Raw genomic sequence first — 19964 nt, 5'->3', positions numbered from 1 at the left:
TTTTTTTAAGTGAACAAGGCTTTTTATGGAAAAACATTTTTGGTGCTCTGAATTTTCCCACAATTCCAAAATGAAAATTCTCCATCTACTATCAATATTTGTTCTAGAAAAGTGAAAGAAAATCTTAAAAATTGGCAAAAAAGACAGAAAGTAACACTTTTTAATTCTCTCTCTTTTTAGGTTGGAGAAAGTAACACTGACTGTTTTCTCCTTACAAAACATTTAGAAAGTAGAAACACTCTTCTTTATACCTTTATTGTCTTCTAATTAGAAAAATCTGGAAAGCAGAAAGTGGAATTAAATCAGTTTTCTTCACACTTTTTTAATTTTCCCATAGGAAAACCATTACTTCCTGATGGGAAAATTTCAAATCGGAATTGGTCTAGTCAGTCAGCTTTTTCTGGCAAGCTCTAATCAAATCACATTTTATTGTTTATTTCTTATTTTGATAAGCCTAGCATTTATATGGCCTGCTATTTATATACATTATGGCATCTACTGAAAGTAAAAATTTGCCCAGGTGGATCTTTTCCCAGCATTATTGCCTTCATTACACTTCTAGCATGAGTGCTCCTGAAAAGTGAATTTAAAATTTTACTCACATATGAATGAAATGTGAAAATCTGATATTTTATGACTATTTATATTAATAAAATGTCATTGTGTAAGTATTTTTCAGGGAGCCAGTGGGAAAAAAATCAGCAAATTATAACAAGAAAATTTGGAATGTGAATATTTATTCACTGAAAGTTTTTGCTTCTTTGACAATCATTTTTAACCTCTTGATCAATAATAGATACAGTTTTGTTATGTGTTTTATGTTTTAGACCATATAATTCAAGCTTGGGCTTACCTGGTGTGGTCTCCTAAGATCATCCAGTTTTAATTAACTGTTCCTACTGCTTCTTCCACTGGCAATTATCCTATTCAAATAATTTTCTGAGTAGTCTGGAGTGTTCACAGCTTCAAATGCATTTTGCATATCCTTTTTCTCAAGCCACTGTTTGCAAATTATTGCACAAGGTGCCATGATTTCCATTTCCCCTGGCTCTACCAGACACTATTGCTTAAAAGCTCCAGTTCCTGTAAAAACAGTCATAGGTCAAAAACTGAGGGAGTGATGGAAAGAGCCATTTTAGTCATGTGTTTTTTGGCATAGCACTGTTGCGAGTGTACAATCTGTATAAATGTTAGCTTTCTAAATAAACATAACCTCTAGTTGCATGAAAGCAAGGAATAAAGTTGAAACTTGTTCCTTCCATTAAACAACTCTTCAAAACTAGCGTTTGTTTTGTTCTGAACAGGCATAAATCTTGGCAAAAAAAAAAAAAAAGAATAACGATGGAGCTGACGGAGTAAATTTATGTTGCTCCTTTTCACAAATAAGTATATAGATGTTTTTCCAACTATGTTATCCCAGGCTATTAATTTATAGTTCAAACAACATTGAGCGGGTGGTAAAAGGTCTAGGCATGAGCCGGTATGAGGTGGTTAAGGAAGGGTTCACATAGAAGCAGGTTTCAGTGTTAATGCTATAAACTGCATGCCAACAGTCTTCCTGTGTTTTAAGACACTGTTGTGTGCAGTTCCTGAATTCCATATTTCTGGAATTTTATCTGATGACATTAAAACGTCACACCGTGGAAGCTGTGGAGGTAATGCTTCTTTGGTAAAAGGAGCCACTACCAAGGCCAGCACGCTGGGGGCACTCTAGTTTGCCTCCCAGCAGGCTGCTGGAGATGCCAAGCCCAGCTGGGATACCCCTAATTGGCCAGTGCAGCCCTTCTTCCCAGCCCTACACCCCCACCAGTGGCCAACTGCCAGCAGCAGCCAGGCAAGGGGTGGGGGGAAGACACCACCACAAGACCCTCCCTCCATCTGTACTGGTTCAGGTCTTGGGGGAGCCACAGCTGGGGCCAGGGCCAGGGCTACACAATGGGGGTCTCTGCTCCCCTCCTTCCTAATGCCTAGCCACTGCTAACAGAGGCAGTCATTTCTGGCTCATCTCTATGAGAGCCCAGGAGCAGATAAGCACAGGCTGAGGCTATCATGCTGCCATGTGAGGAGACATTAGTGAGGCCCACAAAGCAGCCTGGGATGCCAACAGATTGAGACCTACTTTGAGTAGCTAGGGGGACTGGTACAGAAGTTCGATAGATCAGTCTAACCTGAATCACTCAAGTTTGGTACCACATCGATCCAGGTCTTAAACATTTTTAAACTTCGTGCACTGAACTTGTGTTTGGTTACAGGTGTAGACCAGTTTCCAATCACTTATACTGGTGTAACTGTAATGTTTGTACTTGGCCTAAATGTAACACTTGTACATACCCTTAATATAAATACCTGATTTAATAAATTATCTTACTCATGTGGAATCAAAATGTCAAGTTGTTCATTCATTTGTGTATATGTGTGTGTGCGCATGTATTTGTGCATATATATTTAGTCAATTAATACTTGGGCAAAGGTGCTAATATTTGGCAGATTGAGGACTAAGGACCTCAGATTTTGGTCTATGATTGGGGCCTGTCTGGCAATATGCAACTGGGTTACAAAGCATAACAAATGTTGAGGATACTAGATGTTCAAGATATACCTTTTATCACTACTCCTTCATGCCATTTACCCCATTTGACCATTTCTTCTTAGAAGTATTTTTGGTTGATGGTCAGGCACCTGTTGTCAGTCTCCTTGACACTCCATGTACCTGGGAACATTCTCCACTGGATACTGCAGAGTTTCAGAAGGAGGTAGAAAGAAATCCTGTGTGCATCTTGCACAGAAGGCTGAGAAGTAAATCATACTTTCATGGGTAACTGGCAAATGAAGAAAAGATATTACGGTAGAGTAGCTGAAGCAGGTAAACCAGTGAAGGTAAAAACTAGATCCTCTGATGGTGTAATAAATGTGTTATTGAAAAAGATATCTTTCGTGCATTTTCAAGCACAGAAAGATGCCATGTGAATGTCAGTTTGAGTGGTGCAATTTTCATAAAATGCATGTGTAACCATTTCTATTGCTGGAGTGCTTGCAAGTGTGAAATCCTTTTACTATCTTTTACAGTCCATAAGATAGGCTCTCATAATGAATTTCCTCCACCGCCCCTACAAAGAAAGCTAAATGGAATCTGTATTGCCCCAATCAGACCATCCTATTTGTGCAGATGCAATCTTACATTTGGGAAGAATTCTAATCTCACATGGATCAAAAAATAAAAAATTAACAGCAGACAAATATCTAGTATTCGCTCTTAAATTTTAGACCTAATTTCAGACAAAATAATAATCATTTACAACACTCATTTGTCTTTTATGTTTAAAAATGAATCAGAAACACGAATCTGACTGGCAGCATGCCCTTTAGTTATCTGCAAGACATGTAAACAAAACATATCTAATCCATGGAATTTCAGTGGTCCAGGTTTCAAGCCATAGTGTGCAAACACAGCCTATGTAACAAAACCATGCTTTGGGGGATTTTCTGGTCATGGAAAAGTCTACAATGAGTGCAGATAGGCTTGCTACCTTTCACAATGACAGGCATGTGCAATAGATAGATATGTCCCAATGTGGGTACTCAAAGGGGCCACTAAAGGTCACCTTTATCTCTGTCTCATTTGGAAAGAAAGAAAAAAAATGTCTTGGGTTAACCTCTTCCCATTTCCTATCTACACATGACCATGTAGTCTGGACGTTATTAACTGAATAACTTTCATTGCAGTCTACATTCTTTTTTGCAATTGATGCGTAAACTTATACCTGTGAAAGAGACAGTCAGTTTGAGACAGAATTTTACCCAAATCTCGAGACACAGAAAGGACGAAGAACAGCTTGAGTATTATCAGAAATAGACAGTCACTCTGCTTCCAATGAAACTTTTGGGCCAGTAGATCTGTGCAATATCCTTAATGGAGGTTTTAGCCCTGCTAAACTGACAATCCTGCATTTATCATGCTCCATCATAGTTACTCATAAGAAAAAAATCTGTCCTATGGCACACAGAAAATGGAGTTCTTTTGGTTAGGGATTATGCAAAGAACCTCTTTTCTCATGCAGCAGATTCTGCAGGTTTTGCATGCTACTTCAGGTGCATGGAGTGATGGTAGGACATTCCCCTCTCGTTTTTTAAGGGTCTCTTATAAACAGAAAACAAAATAATTCAGTCAGCTGGGGCAGTGTCCTTTTACTAAACACCTAAACCATAAATCACTACATAAATAAACATATTGTTTTATATCTAATGACAGTAAAGAATAACTTCACTTGTTTTATTAAGAGATCCTTTATATTTTTGTTAAAATCCTTCACAAGTACAATGTATAGAATTACACCTTTCCAATGGCAATTTTTTACAACCATGGATTGGATTAATAAATGATGATGTGCCTGATGTACCCTTACTCAGATTTTGAAAATTACTAACATTTTGAAAAATAGCAGAAATCTCTAAAGGCATTTCTGACACTTCAGCTCAGAAAATACCACCCCCTCCCTTTCTCCTTCCCAGTCAGCATGGCAAACCACATGCTTATCATTAATGAAACATTATTCACCCTCATTTTTCTCTGAATACAATCATATTTTTATTGCTTAAGTATTGCCCTGGGGACCCTGTTATTGACCAGAACACTTAAAATAATTAAACAGATTTTTCCATTGAATTTACCAGAAACAAACCAGCTTTGGTAATATGCACAAATTGCCACAATAAAGCAACCATTTAATAATAATAATAATACGGATGCCATTTCAAACAGGCACATTGTTCATTCCACGCAAGATCTCCAACTGCTCAGGGACTGGATGCATATACACATTCAAATGATTTGGGAAACTTCTCCCAGGTTTGTTCTCTTGGTACAAAAATTTACCCAGAGATGCCTGAATAGACATTTGATCCCTGGTTTGTGGCTGATTCCTGTCATGCTTTTAATTGAATGTGTGGCCACTCCCAGCCTCCCTTCTGAGACTGCGAGTGCCCTTCAGCTGATCAGAGCTCCCAGTCATGGAGTGCATTAAGCAGTCTCATAGCTGGGAACCTAGGTCAGATGTTAAGAGATGATTAGTGCTCCTAGCCAGGGAGCGCTCCTTGGCTGGGAGCTCCAATCAGATGATGGGGTGTGATAGGAACCAACCACATAGTTATCACACATATTTTGTGTAATAACTTTGTGACTTATTCCTTCTTTTATCACCCAGTGAACTGAGTGAATGTATGCCCTGGTCACTACTTGAGATGTGATTAACCTGTTAATCACATCTTAAGCATAATGTCTGTCAACATCCTCATTGATTTTTCAGAGAGCTGCAAAATTATCCCATTTTAATTGAAATGAAAGTGTGTGATCAAAAAGGCTACATATGATGAGCTAGTGATTGCTTACGATAGATAAAGCTATGTTTACAAGATGGCCACAGATGATTTTAGAAGAGTAGTAATTGAAAGTGACTAATCATTTGGGCCTGGGATAGTGCTGTGGTTGTTTCTGAGTGTTATGGTATTTCAACACAACACAGACCATGAAGAGACATTCATGCTGCACCCTCCCTTAATCTTCTTAGCAAATCTTACTACCATCTTGAAGTAAAGAAAAACATTTAATGTATACATCAATATGTAGAAAGCATGGGGATATGTGCTACAGCAGATCCTAAGTGAGAGAGATCGTCTACAGTTACCCCTTTTAGAGTGAGATTATGAGTAATAGTGAGTATATAAATGGACATGCTTGTTTTTCAGGCCTGAAGAAGAGTACTGTGCTCAAAAGCTTGTCAGTTTATCTAAAATCTCTCCCAAACATGTAGTTGGTCCAATAAAAGATATCACCTCCATATCCTTATCTCTCATATGTTTTTATATAGTAATCCATCCCAAAGGCAAGAGTTTTACATACCCAGAACACCCAGAATTTTACATATCTCAGCCTCCTCTACCCCACCGGGGGTAACCTGCTGCATGCCAGGGGGCTTGATCCCCAGGGATGGGACAACTAGGAGCAGCACGAGGTGTGCCACTGCTTCTTCTCCCCCAGGAAACAAATGTTCATGCTCATACGGGCACAGTCAATGAGTCAAGCCTGGTCTACATTTAACATATTGAATAGGTTTCCCTCGCTTTATGTGGGTTCTGTAGGTGCAAATTCACTTTTATGCAGCAACCCTTTCTATACCAAAAAAAATCATTATATACAAGGTAAATTCACTTTTATGCAATTGGTGCGGTGGAACCCTGCAGTCAGCTGCTTTGTGAGGTGCATTGAGGGAGTGACACACACCAAAATATAGTCTCCTGTGTGGATCTGTTCTCCTTGTTCATTGTCTGCAACATGTGTTTCTGTTGTTGCCATCACCATTATGGTAACATTCACCACCACCCTGTGCTTGTGTGTACTGTCTGCTGTTGGTGAGTACCAAAACTGTCTTGTAAAAGTAGTAGAAATGGGTCTGGGGGTCAATACAGTCAGTCTTGGAACATACCCCTATTTGCTACATTGTAAAGTGGGTTCCCTTTTTGTGAATTCGAGTTATGAGCTGTTTTCCAAGAATGCATGTATAGCATAAAGTGAGGGAAACCTGTATTGGCATAAATATGTCACTAAGGCATGCATTTTTTTTTCAGGCTGATAAAAAAGCCCTATTGTAGATGTAGTTATCCTGATAGGAACCAATATGGGTTATTTCATTTCACCAAACTGGAATATAGTTTCATAGTTTCATAGTCGGTAGGGTCAGAAGGGACCTGAGCAGATCATCAAGTCTGACCCCCTGTCATGGCAGGAAAAAGTACTGGGGTCAAACGACCCCAGCAAGGTGTTCGTCTAACCTCCTCTTAAAGACCCCCAGGGTAGGAGCCAGCACCACTTCGCTTGGAATTTGGTTCCAGGTCCTAGCCACCCTGACTGTGAAGTAGCACCTCCTGATGCCTAGTCTAAATCTACGCTCTGCCAGCTTGTGACCATTATTTCTAGTCACTCCTGGTAGTGCTCAGGGGAACAGGGACTCCCCCAGTGCCTGCTGGTCCCCTCTGACTAGTTTGTAACAGGACACTAGATCCCCCTTCAGCCTTCTCTTGTGGAGGCTGAACAGGTTCAGGTCCCATAGCCTCTCCTCGTAGGGCCTGCCCTGCTGCCCCCTGATCATGCAGGTGGCCCTCCTCTGGACCCTCTCAATTCTGTCCACATCCCTCCTGAAGTGCAGCATCCAGAACTGGATGCAGTACTCCAACTGCAGCCTGACCAGTGCCGCATAGAGGGGAAGGATCACCTCCTTGGCCCTACTTGAGATGCATCTGTGGATGCATGACAAGATGTGGTTGGCCTTCCTGACCGCGTCCTCACACTGTTGGCCCATGTTCATTTTGGAATCAATAATGATTCCAAGATCCTTTTCTACCTTTGCACTGATAAGAAGGGAGTTCCCCAGCCTGTAGGTATGCTGCTGGTTCTTCTTTCCCAGGTGCAGCACCTTGCACTTGTCAGTACTAAAACCCATCCTGTTCTCATCTGCCCACCCCTGTAACCTGTCTAGTCCAATTGCATGCCTATTACTCCCTTCTACCATGCCCTCATCCCCCCACATCTTAGTATCGTCAGCAAATTTGAATAGGGTGTTTTTTACCCCCTCGTCCAAGTCACTGATGAAGATGTTGAACAGCGCGGGTCCAAGGACCGAGCCGTGGGGGACCCCACTGCCCACATCCCTCCATGTCGAAAATGACCCATCCACCACCACTCTCTGGGTGTGGCCCTCCAGCCAGTTAGTGACCCATTTGGCTGTGTAGGTGTCGATGCCACAGTCCCCTAGTTTTTTAATGAGAATGAGGTGAGAGACACTGTCGAAGGCCTTCCTGAAGTCCAGAAAGATTACGTCCACTGTACGTCTACTGCTACCCTTGCATCTAAGGATGTTGTGACCTGGTCATAGAAGGCCACAAGGTTGGTCTGACAGGACCTGCCTCTAATGAACCCATGTTGGTTGCCCCTAAGCATAACCTCACCTGCTGGCCCCTCATGGACATGCGCTAGGATAATTACCTCAAAAATCTTACCCAGGATCAAGGTAAGACTAACTGGCCTATAGTTTCCCGGGTCCTCCTTCCTCCCTTTTTTGAAAATGGGAACCACATTGGCCCTTTTCCAGTCCTCTGGCACCACACCAGAGCACCATGAGTGCTCATAAAGCCATGCCAGGGGTCCCACAATGACCTCTGCTAATTCCCTCAGCACTCTGGGGTGGAGGTTGTCAGGACCAGCTGATTTAAATATGTCCAGTCCCTCCAGAAGTTCCCTGACTAGATCCTCACTGACCCTAGGTCTGGGTGCACCTCCCCTGGGGCCTGAGGGGGTCCTGGCGGATGGGCTGATCTGGTCCCTGCTCAGGAAAATGGAGGCAAAGAAATCATTAAATAGGTTAGCCTTGTTGTCTGGTGCGACCACCAGATTTCCTAGCATGTCCTGCAGAGGCCCCACATTACCCAATATCTTCTTTTTGCCCCCTATGTATTTAAAAAAGGACTTCTTGTTGTCCTTGATCCGGGTAGCTTGTCCCAGTTCCATCTCCACCTTGGCCTTCCTGACTGCCCCGCTGCAGCCCTGAGCAACCAAGGTATAGTCCTCCCTGGTGATGGCCCCTCCCTTCCATTGGGTGTATGCCTTCCTTTTAGCTAGGAGACGTTCCCGTATGCTTTTGGTGAGCCATGGGGGCTTTTGTGCCCTCTTGCCCCCTTTGATCCTTGTTGGGATTACCTCCCTTTGGGCTTGGAGGATTGTCTCCTTAAGGAATGACCACTCTTCTTGGACACCCGACTCCCCTCCCCTCTGGGACCTCAGTACTTCCCCAACTATTCTTCTTACCTCATTGGAATCCGTCCTTCTGAAGTCCAGGGTTGCTGCCTTGCTGCAGGCTTTTGTCACCTTGCACTGGATGGTGAATTCTAGCAGGTGATGATCGCTATCGCCCAGGTGGTTGAGCACCTGCAGCCCCCTCACAAGGTCATCGCCTGTGGCCAGCACCAGATCCAACAAGGTGTCTCCCCTAGTGGTGCTATGCACCTCCTGGGTTAGATGGAGGTCCTGTATCTCAGCTAGGAACCTAGGTGAGGGGTCAGACCTGGCTGACTGCTCTTCCCAGCAGATGTCTGGAAAGTTCAGGTCACCTATGATGACCACGTCTTTTGACCTAACTACCTCTGTGAGCTGACTTAAGAATTCCCGGTCTAGCTCTTCCCCTTGGTTGGGTGGCCTATAGTAACCCTCACCATTAAGTCCCTTTCCCCTCGACTCCCTTGTATTCTAACCCAGAGCACTTCAGTGTGCCCCTCATCTGACCTTGTGCTACTAGATGAGGATGTGTATTCCTCCTTGATGTAGAGCGCCACACCCCCACCCTTCCTCCCTGTCCTGTCCCTCCTGTACAGCCTATAGACCTTGATATTCACTGCCCAGTCAGTCTATATGTGTATAACGGTGACTCCCAAAGGGTGTGCCAAGGCACACTAGCATGCCACCAGAGGGATGGAAGTGTGCCTCAATACCCTCTGTGTGAGTAGGTAAATGCTATCTTCCCTTGCCTGGTACCCTGTACCTGCCCCACCTACTCCAGCAGTGCCTGTGGCTATACCTCTGGGGACTGCCACCACTGCTGATGCCTTCCCCAGGCCTTCCCTGTCCCCAGCCAGCCCCTGTGCGGGCAGGAGGGCAGATGTATAAACAAAGCCATGTGTTGCAGCCCAGTTCATCACCTCTACTTCTTCTACATACCTGGGACTGGCAGGAGAGGCCACAAGAGTTGTCGCCAGTGGGTAAGACCCTGAAAAAGCAGCCTCAGAAGCAGGGGCTTACCTTGCCCCCTGAGATACAGGCCAGAGGTCAGGAGGGGTTAGAAAGTAGAAAGCACTGGAATGCAGCAGAGTGAAGTCTTACCTTCACTGCCCTTGAGTGGCACTAGCTAGGTCAATGATGCTCAACTTTTTTAGCCTCAATACCCTCCTCCCCTCTCCCCACCCCCACACACATATCTTTTCTGCATTTAGATCTAAGTGATTTTTAACTGAGGTACTGTGACATTCAGGAATGTTATGGAAAAGTGCCTTGAGGCTAAAACATTTGAAAACCACTTGTATAGATAAAAATCAATCCTTTGCTTAAAGAAAGATGTATTTGGTGTAAATTTTTAAAAATACCTCTCAGCACCGGTATTATTTCCTCTGGCAAGGGAATGAAGCATGTTAAATTTCTGAAGAACACACACACACCTTTTTGGGAATAAGGGTTAAGTAAGCCACCAATTTTAATCGAGAAAAAAGGTGTGTCCCAAGTCTCAAAAGTTTGGGAAATACTAGTGTATGAATACAGCTGTGCTAAGGACTAACATCTGTATTTATGCCAGCACAGGTGAAGTGGTAAAACTTTTAAGTCTCAAGGCCTTAGATATTGTTGTTTAACTATATAGCTATTTACTTTGTTAGCAAAACCAAATTTTACCAATGTTTGTGCTGCTGAGCCAATAAAACTATAGGAGAAGGAGCTAGGTTGTCTGCCTTGTATTTAATCAACTACATTTTCAGATAAACTGTAATGAATATTGATTACCATTGACAATCTGGGGGACAAGCTTCAATTTCTGAGATCATAGATCAAGTTTCCAGTGCTGGCAGTTTCAAAACTTGTAAAATCAGGGAAATTAATCCTGGAAACCATTGAGAAAAAAAGAAAGTAGCTCTATTATTACACATTTTTTTACTATAATTTTAAATAGCTTCAGTCATTTACTGGACTTAAACAGCTAACCTAGGTTTATAATCCGTTAGAAGACAAGTTCATAGCTGTGTAGCATTTTAATTTTAAAAATATGTCTGTAATGTTTCCCTTTGTGCTGTTATTTTTCACTGACAGGTAATAGTGAGGTTTTGACACTGTTAATATAACATGGGGTGTTAATCTTATAATCGCTTTGTCAGCACTTTGTGTCAGGGTGTTAATGACCACCTTTCAGCCACCCAGATTTGCCTGCCAATAAAAATAGTGCCGGCATCTATCCAAACAGCAGCTATTCAAATACAATGTTTTTTTTCCCACAGTAAATAGAAAATTTCACTAGCCATGTGACTATAAAGACCCTTCTCCCTACTCCCCTGATTCTCTTTCCTTCTTGTAGAAGACAGTTGGAAAATATGTTTCAAACTGTACAAAATATTGTTTCAGTTATAAATAAAAATGACTCCATGGGCAGGATAAAATACAGGTTTCAACAGCACGAAAAGCAATCATTCATCTAAGTTCTTTCCTACATAAATATAATTTGAAGAGTATTGCTGCATTACTGTAGGTAGTCAATGGAAGTTATCGGTCTTTAATTTTGCCCCATATAGGGGAGATGGGATTTTTCAACATTCTGAAAGAAGCAGCTACCCAGTTGCAAATTAATAATTTTATGTGCCTAGAGAAATGTTATTGCACAAATAATAACAAAATGGGGAATAGAGGAAGCAAGAGCACTCACATAAAATAACAATGAATAATAAATATTCTTACAGTTGTCCTTGAAGATTTCACATCTAGTTTCAGGTCTAAGTGTGAGTCATTTAGGCCCTTTCTTAGACTGTATTCAGACTCTCACAGGATTTTTCCCTGTTAATCCTGTGGAGTTGTAGGCCCTTTTATACCCAGTAATGATATAGTTCACTCATTCTCTCTCCCTCCCTCTCTCACACACGTATCTTTTACCCCATTCAAACAAGACATATTGAGAGGCAGGTTTCGGTTACATTGTCCCTAGCTGATTTCTCTTTGCTCTAACCCAGGGGTAAGCAACCTTTTCTGGCCAGAGTGCCGAGAAAACCACAATGTCTACCTTGGAAGGTGGTGGAGTGCCGACATGCTGGAGCCCAGAGCAGGTGTTTGCAGCCTCCCGGCTGCAGCCGGCCCACAGAGCTCGGTCTGCTTGCAGCAGGGCTTGCAGCCTCCCTCCCACCTGCTGGGAGCAGCCTGGGCTCCGTGGCTGACAGCAGCTGCTTAGAGCCCGGGCTGGCAGTGGTGTGCCAAGCAAAATGGCCTTGCATGCCAGCACGCGTGCCGGGGGTTGCTGACCCCCTGCTCTAACCTACGCTTATAGTGGCCATGAATTAAGGGCAAGTCAGGGGTTATGATGTTACATTTCCCTCTCACTTTGCTTAGTTACCGCCTTCAGCACAATATTTGATGTAACATAAATTTAAAATTAATTTCAGGTTACATTTTGAAAAAACGAGGAAAACTGTAAAAGAAGGGCAACATACAGGTATAACAGAATTATGCAATTCCAAGGCGTTGCTGCTGTTTCTATTTTGTTTCTCCTCTTTAAATTCCTGTAGGCTTCCTGCAATCAAGTGACCAAATATACACCAATGGTAAAATTAATTTACTTGGCTGATTGGCTGAGACTCTTTCCTTTATCATGTGTTATCCATATGGGTTTATACCTTTTGCCTTTCTGCACTGAAACAAAACAGACCTACTCCACGACTAATTGGAACTCACTCCCAAAAAAGCAACATTTTGTTCCTAGAGAAAAATTCTTTTCTCATGTTGGATCTTAATGCAAACCAAAAAAGTAGTAGAACCTAAACAATCACATTTTCCATGTTATACAAAGCCAACAATTCAATCACAATTATTTCCATATTGAAATAAAAAGAAATTACTTTCCTTCATATGATCAAGTTTTAACCAATAGATTAATATATTCCCATCCAGTTTGCAGTTGCTGAGGTTCTGTGTATTCTATTTTATATACACAAATGCACATGCACACATATAAGCACATAGACACCAGCTCTTAGTAGCATTAATGACATCCAGAGATCAAACAGCCAAAGCAAAACTCAAGCTATTCATCCCCTTTCTGTCTCTCTGCCCTATACCCAATTGTTACTTTAATTACAACTGGTATAAATATTAATAGGTTACTCTTTAACATAATGGCATGGATTGTGACTTTAACAGCAGCAAGCATCATGCATTTCAATAAAATCATGATTGTCCAAGCAAACCCTTGAGATTACCATTAGCTGCCAGCTGCAAAGATTAAGGTCAGTAGCTGTCCAGTGGGAACTGGATTTAAACCAAGGGTACACAACATTTTGCCAGTGTAGGCTGCCATTTGCAACCTGGCTCCCCACTGTAGGCCTCAAGTCTCTACTTCCTAGAGCAGCCAGCTGCCTGCACTTCACCTCACTGCTGATCCCCATACCCTCTACAGTACAGGCAGAGTGGAGCAGCAGACTCTGTAGCAAAGGGAAGTGCTGCGGAAAAGATGGTTGGTATAGCACAGCTCCGTGCCACCGATCCTCCGTGCTGAACTGGACCTTTGTCGGCCAGATTGGAGCTCTTCATGGGCCAGATCTGGTCCTCACACCTTAAGCTGCTGAGCTGTGATAGACCACCATCTTATTTCATATAGGTTACCTGTGCACCAGCAGAAGGTCACACAGGATTATGTTCCATCCCTGCAGAGACTGCTTTGTGTGCTTAACTATCTGATTAATTCCACTAAAGTCAATGGGGCTGCTCACATGTTTAAAGTTAAGCATGTGTATATAAGTGCTTGTGGAATTATGGGTACAGAGACTAAACTAGTGATCTCCTTCAGGGTGTTTAGTTTCAGCAACTCTCTCTTGGCTCTAACACTTAGAAAAGTTTATATCTCCCACTGGCTTATTGGAGAGGTTTCTCATTTTGCATTAGTCTTGATTTTTATTTGAGTGCAATGGATTTATTCAACCTCACAAAAATAAACAGACCTTTATTATGAGCTGAATAAAACAGCCTTGCCATCAGCAAATGATTTGCAAAGTAAAGAAAAAAGAAAAAAATGGTGCTCTCACTTTAAGAAAAGCCATGCCAGAGCCTATGAGGAAAATTCCATGCTTATTCATATCATCAGGATTGAATATGACCTTGAAGTACCAATATAGAAGCTTTCAGGGGACTGGAAATCTGCCATTAATCAAAAAGGAGGGGCAGTCGACATCACATTGTTTTACTTGGTGGATTCCCTCCTTATTGATAAATATGAGAATTTTCCAAGTTCCCAGTAAGGGGCAGAATTTGGATTCTTCCAAAGGAAAAACAGTGTCAATCAGCATGCAGTCAAACTTACCTATATATTAAGGGATTTTTGATCTGCAAATCCCATAGAACAGTAAATTGGTCACTTTATCCAGCTCTGATGGGCAAATATCAGATCCCACTTTTGAGTTACGAGGATCTTGGCATTTCAAACTCTGGTAAGATTAAATACTTCACTGTAGTTCAAATAAGAGAGGTCCAGAATTTCTATCCAAACAGCTGTGGTTCCTATTTGAATTTCAGCCTAGCGTGCTATAAAACTTCAGACCCCAAGTTCCCCAAGGAAGTCTTTCATAAGCATTGTTCCAGTAAGTCTGTGAGCACAGAGAAAGCATGAGATCCAGACTTCAGTTTGCTTGGGAACATTAAAAGTAAGTGGTCAAGCACCACTAGATATGTGTGCGTGTGTATAGCCCATATTAACGGTAATGGGAATTACATGTGCATTATAAGGGCATACCCATAAGTAAGCAAAGTAGGACAAGCCAGAAGCAATCAAACTGTTACATTTTAGAATTTTGCCAAAATAAAAACTGTTCCAAATTATTTTATAGGTTAAGCAAATCTGTCCATCTGGGATGGGATTTCAGATCCCAAAAGAACTTGTTTTATTTACTAAGTTTTCAGTGGTTTAGTTTTGATAAGTGAAAGGAAGCTCCAAGAACTCTTATGCAAAAAGGAAGCAGCTGTTTTCAGGGATGAGACATTGTGGTTAAAAAATCCCCAGGGGAGAATTAGAAGAGGCAAAGTACTTGCAAACTTTGGAGATGCAAAGAGAAAAAAAGGAACAATATTTTAACTCCATAATCTCTTCTGTCTGGTGAGAGAAGGAATTGCATATGGATTTGATTTGACAGCGCTGAAGAGAAGTCCTTTATACTGAGCCTGGACAGTCATAATGTGAACTTTTTCCCCTTTGCTGTCTTAACCTCAACTTACTAGGAAAACCTGTAGGGCTAAGATAAACCTTCTTCTCCTTGCCCATTAAATACTTGATCTTGCTGAAATTTCCAGTGAGCTTATCAGTTACCCCAATTTGAATGATTTTTTTTAATAATGTGGACATGTTGCCAAGAAAGTTGGATTGAGACCACAAAACCTATTTTCATAAGTTACCAAAGAGTCATCAGTTGCTAATAGGTTTCAGCCACTGCCAACCTGTGCTGGACTTGAGCTGGCAAAAATGAAAGGCTGGGAATTTCAAAGCTCTCTGTGGGATACAGCCACAATACCCTCATCAGGATGAACAGAAGTTGCATGGCAAATTCCCTGTTCAACTCTGAGCATCTCAGTCAAAGCCTCAGGCTCCCATTATTAATTCCCTGAGCCATTCCTCACTTTCATTCCTGAAAAGGCTATCAGCACAATTTCTGTAGGATACTGCTTCTGTTTGGTATATTTATGGTTGCCTATGTCTCATGTAAAGAGGCCTACACAGTTCTTGAGATTTGTTTTATGCAGGTTGTTTTTTTGCTTTTGCAACATTGGGGTGGGGGGTTATGTTTGGTCAGAGAATGATAATGAAGAGGAAAATATTAAAAATGACAAAGATTTACTGAACAGAAATATAAACCAAAAAGAAAACAGGATGTTCATCTGGGATACATGTTTGGACACATACTTTCAGTACCACATGAAAGCTGCACCATCCAGATGTGAAAGCAATTTAAAAAATAGAATAACCACAATAAAGAAAGAAGCAGAACTGTGTTGTGGCTTGAGAGGTAAATAAAGCCGACAAACCATCTGCTGCATTTGAGGAGGAAAAAAGGTGTGCAGAGGGAGAGAACTGGAGCCAGGTATGTGCTTTCTCTAAAAGAAGAAATGAACGACTGCAGTTAGCTCTGCAAAAAATATACCAAGGGAATCTTAGTGGCTTTAACAGGATTGAATTTATACAGCTACCTGCTTTAAGCTTGAAGGAAAAACATTGATTAGAGACAGCTTTTTTTTTAATGCCCAATAAACTGCAGGAAGACCAAACAATGATTCAAGTAGTACCCTGAATGTTAGGAGGTAGGAGTCGATCAGCATATCATGTCTTTCCATGCTTCACCGTGGCTGCCCTTCCAATAGAAAACTAGGGATACCATCCACAAGATTTTTAAACCAATAAACAAATTAGGATTTGAATGACAAACCTTGCATTATACAGTTTGGTATAAAATGGCGTTGAAGTTCATCCCCATACTGGGCAGTATCGTCAAAAGTAAACAGGATTTAGCTTTGGGTATTTTTTTAAATATAAAAATGAGTTTCTTTTCAGATTGTCTTCTAAGCCCTTTTCCTATGTGAGGTAGCTCTAAATATCAGGACTTCTGTCAAATACTTATTAAAGAAGATCTTTTTTTTCCCAAGCCTCTGGTCTTCAGAGTCAAGGCAAATTAAGCTGTGTTTAGACTTCTCAGATGAGATGTATAGGGCTTGTCTACAATGCGTCTGTGAGTGCTTGGAAGCATTTCTGTAAAATGCAGCATGCGGTTCCACACATAAATAATGTAATGTAACCACTGCTTGGTATATGGCCCTCACTACTCTTCATCTCACTGTATTATACATCCTAATTGGCATACCTCTTGGCCCACTCTAATGGCTGCTACATTTCATCTCTTGGACCTGTAGTATATGAAGAAGAGGTGAGCTATGTTTCACTGCAGTGCTCCTGAGGACTGCCCAGAGGCAGCATAGCCATTTCCAGAGTAGTCGCTATTATTGGTGGTACAGAAGAAGCACACAGGGCTAAGTACAGATTCAAAAGCCCCTGGTGGAAGCACTCTAACTATCATGCTTTATTTATAGCTCTGCAAGTCAGAGTGGAAGTGAATAGAACAGATGTTTGCTGTATGTTGGGGAAGGAACGCTCAGACTGCTTGCACTGGCCAAGGGTTGCGTACATCCAGAGTTACCTTAGAGTGGGTTCCACTATTTTTAAGTGCTTTATGTGCTATGAACATCTTTTCTGTTACATCTCAGAACATCTGTTACATCTCAAAAAGCACTTTCTGCATGCCTAACATGCAATAAGTGTAATGTCTGTACCTAGCCCAGATACCCCAAATAAGATTTGGGCCTAAAGCAATTGCTAAAATACAGAGAGTTTAAAATTTGTCTAGGATTATCACCCATGAGCTTTATCAGTGCATATTTCACATGTCCATATCACTTGGACCTGCTAATCACTGGGTGTGTCTACATGAGACACTTCACTGTGCAGTAGCATAGTTTACACGTACACATGCACATGCTTACCATGTAGCAAATTTCACTGCTCATGAGTAAATTTGCTACCTGAAAACGCAAGTAGCAAATTTACTCATGAGTACTTACTGCACAGTAACTCACATGTAGATGCCAACTGGGAGCAGATTTGTTCCCAATCAGCCCTGCCACTAGGGGGGCAGCCTCCCAGTCAGCCCTGTCACTAGGGAGCCAGCCTAGGGCACTGGGACTGGGAGCCTCTCCTGCCCTAGGGCTGGCCTACCTCTGTGGCAGCCCCAGCCCCAGCCCCAGGCCCTTTAAAAACAGCAGAGAGCCTGGGGGCGCTCTTGGCCTCTGCTGCCCCAGCACAGACCAGGGGCTACTTGTGCTAGCCTGCTTGTGCTCTGGTGCCACTGCCTGGCACCACATTGCCACCATAGCTGCCAGGCCTTCCAGAACCCATGCCCAGTTGCAGCCAGCGCTTGGCCATGAGGGCCAGTGCCAACTGCCCACAGCCAGCCCCCAGAAGCCTGCCTAGAGCCTGCAGGTGCTGTGGGGCATTGCCTTGCCATGTGGCTCTTAGTCCCATACCATGCCCCTGAGCTGGGTGCTGTAGGCCCAGGCCCAGCAGCACAGGGACAGCTGCACAGAGGCTTGGACAGCTGGCACAGGAGCCCCAATAGCACCAGTGTCAATGCCATACACCACCACCCAGGGCCCCATCTGGTCACTAGGGGAGACTAGTGACCTCATGGCACTGTGGGGCAAGGCAGAGGTACAGCAGCACTTCATGCGGGGAGAGTGCTCCAATGCCCACATCTATGAGGGTCTATCAGATCAATTGGTGTGACAGTGTTGCATAAAGGTCAAGGCCTTGTGGGCACATTGATTTACCATCACTGACCACAATCTTCGGTCAGGGAGTGCCCACAAGTCCATGTCATTTATGCAGCAACAGGATGCCATCTGTGTGCCCTGAGACCCAGGCCTCAGCCATGCTGTGTACAGAAGCATGAGCGGCCTGCCCAACCCCCTACTCTGGCCTGGCACCCACAGTAACACATCACTAGGGAGGACTCCAGCTCCCTTGGGGCTCCAGCAGTCTGTCCCATCAAGCTCCTCACCCCAGGCTCCACCAGCAACTCAGGGAGTCTGGGCTAGCACCTGCCACAACAGTTCCAAAGCCACAGCCCCAGCCATGAGGTACAGCCAGCCATGTCACCACTGGCTGTCAGCAGTGCCAGCTTCTCCCCAGGAGGAGAGCCCTGTCCAGGCACCCACACACTGCACCCTTCCAGTTGGAGCCACACACTTTCACCGCCAGCCAGGATGGACAGGAGCCACTGGGTACACCAGCCTTGCCCACATGGTAAGCCATGCACTGTGGGGAGGGCCCTCTCCACCTCATCCCTTGCCTCTGGCCCTGGCCCCAGACCTCTCTGCCCAGCACAGCTGTGCTCCCTTGGCCCTCAAGTTCTTCCCCCACAGCACACAGGGAGGCAGGTGACAATGTAAAACTTTATTGAGCAGCCTGTGCCCCCAATGCTAGGCAGGTATGGGCCACAGACACCAAGGAATACATGGATGCTGGCGGTGATGTCCTCCTCAAATGTGGGGGCCAGGGACAAGTAGCATGGCCACAGGTAGCCTTCTAGGAAGTGGCAGAGGTTGCAGGGCAGGCCGGACTTGCCCCCTGCACCTTCAAAGCTCAGGGTCCTGTGCCAGATGTGCAGGTGCACTGGGGGTACCACGGTGATCATCATCAGCAGAGTATAGTGGGTTGGGCACTCAGTCCACACAAACAACTCCTCACAGAGTGCCTGGGACATGTGTAGTAGGGGCATACTCAGGTCACAGTGCCAACATGGAGTGGGGAGGCTGGCCCTGGGGCACCTCCCTAGAGAGGCCCCTTGTGAGGGGGGTGGCGGTGCAAGCAGCTCCTCATCCTAGTCATTCAGGAGCCCTGGGCCTATCAAGCCCAGGTACTGTGGGCTTGGTGGAAGCACAGGAGACTGGCAGGCCTGCAGGAGGAGAAGTGGGGACAGCAGGGCCTGGAGCCATGGCAACAGGTGCTGCCAGGAGCCTGGCCTGTCCCTGCAGCCTGGGAACAGGGCAGGGAAGGCAAGCTTCCTGCAGCCAGTACCCAGTGGCCTGTTGGCCCCTGGGGACTGAGCAGGGATGCGGGGCTTGGCTGGTGTCCACGTGGGCCCAAGCCTGCCCAGTCTACTTATCATAGTCCCCCTAATCTGATGCCAGGCACTGTACAGCCCTGGTACAGAGCATCTCATCTCAGAAATATTGCAAACTCTTACAAACAGCTTCTTTCTCAGGGCCAGCAGCTGCATCTGGGGGACAGGCTACAGGTAGTAGCTGGGATGTGGCCTCAGGGTCACTGCTGCCACAGCTGGGGCTCTGGGGATGCGCTAGCTCTGCAGGAGGAGGACCCAGGATCAGACCTTCCTCCTGAACTGACTGGTGACTGCTGCAGAAGACCGGCAGGCCATGGTAGAAGACCACTAGATGCTGGACACAGTCCTGGCCTTGGTGGCCACCTTCATACCAACTGAGGCCTGGCCCCCAACCCTAGCCCCACCTGCCCCATGACAGCCATCCACTGCCCAGCAGCAAGCCCCTTCATGGGCATGGGTGGAGGTCCAGT

This window comes from Alligator sinensis, unplaced genomic scaffold (genome assembly GCF_000455745.1).
Source record: "Alligator sinensis unplaced genomic scaffold, ASM45574v1 scaffold150_1, whole genome shotgun sequence".
Classification (NCBI taxonomy): domain Eukaryota; kingdom Metazoa; phylum Chordata; order Crocodylia; family Alligatoridae; genus Alligator; species Alligator sinensis.
The sequence above is the reverse complement of the archived record's forward strand: the minus strand, read 5'-3'. Positions refer to the sequence as shown.